Source organism: Caenorhabditis briggsae, assembly GCF_000004555.2.
Source record: "Caenorhabditis briggsae complete genome, chrIV, whole genome shotgun sequence".
NCBI lineage: Eukaryota > Metazoa > Nematoda > Chromadorea > Rhabditida > Rhabditidae > Caenorhabditis > Caenorhabditis briggsae.
Genome location: NC_013487.2, coordinates 14,965,802 through 14,967,280, shown reverse-complemented (window position 1 = coordinate 14,967,280; position 1,479 = coordinate 14,965,802).

Below are 1,479 nucleotides of genomic sequence, written 5' to 3'. Positions count from 1 at the left end.
TTTTAAATGACCGTAACTCGGCTCAAAATAGTCCTAGAAAGCTCATTTTTGGTGCGTTTTAGAGAAAATTTTATTGGTGTTCGGGCAGAATGCAATTCGGATAAAAACCATTATCAAATTTTTCAGAATATCTTGACTGAAAATCTACAATTTCTAGCTCAAAAATCACAAACTGTTGATTCACTGATCAAGGCCTCCCTGGTGTTATCTAGGTCAACACCAGTCAATGTACTTTTGAGACAAGAAAGTACACATTTTTCGATATCTGTTAAGCCAATCTCCTTCTCGTGAAAATCTGTGCGTTCCGCCCATGTTGATCGGTCTAACCTTGAACCTGTCTTCTCTCGTATTCAATTTTTCGTCGAGAAAAAGGAATTCGAACTTGTTCAAAGAGAAAGAAACGCTGTTTCTCCTTTTTTTTTCTTCTCGGCGAGGACGGCGGCCATTTCCTATCCGATTCCGACCACTATCAGTTTATCACCGTTCCATTCTTTTGTTCATTAACGTCTCCTTTATTTATCTAATTGGAAAATTCTACAATCTTCTTTGGAAATTTTGAAAAGTGTTTCAGAAGGTTTTGAGCCTTCTTTTGAATGTTCAGTTCGAGAAAAAAAAATGCTTAAAAGTTTCAGTACATTTTGAGATGCGTTTTCCGATTTTAAGTAGATCTAAAATGAATTAGAAGTGTTCCGAAATGTTTTTTTCCAAATATTGTAAAACTTGCATTTCCCAGAAAACCCATAAAATTTGCTCAAAAATGCACCAAAAACCAACTTCCTCCGATCATTTTAAGCCGAGTTACGGTCATTTGAAGATTCTGAGGAGTGAGACGCAGAGAAACGAGACACTCTGCGTCTCTACCCTCCAGTCTTCAAAACGCCATAACTCGGCTCAAAATCGTCCTAGAAATTTGTTTTTTAGTGCATTTTGTAGCAAAACTTTGACTTTTTTCAAAATTTTAAAACTTTCAAAATTCGAAGTTTTTAAAATTTAAATTTTGAGGTCGAACAACATAAAAAAGTAAAAAAGACCAAATTTAACCAAAAAAGCACCAAAAACCAAACTCCTACGACTATCTTGAGCCGAGTTATGCTTATTTAAAGTTTTGGGGGTGAGAGACGCAGAGAAACGAGACACACTGCGTCTCTGACCGGAAACTTCAAAACGCCATAACTCGGCTCAAAATCGTCCTAGAAATTTGTTTTTTAGTGCATTTTGTAGCAAAATTTTGTCTTTTTTCAAAATTTTAAAACTTTCAAAATTCGAAGTTTTTAAAATTTAAATTTTGAGGACCAAAAACCAAACTCCTACGACTATCTTGAGCCAAGTTATGCTTATTTAAAGTTTTGGGGGTGAGAGACGCAGAGAAACGAGACACACTGCGTCTCTAATCTCAAAACTTCAAATGACCATAACTCGGCTTAAATTGGTTCTAGAAACTTGATTTTTAGTGCATTTTGTAGGAAATTTTGTNNANNA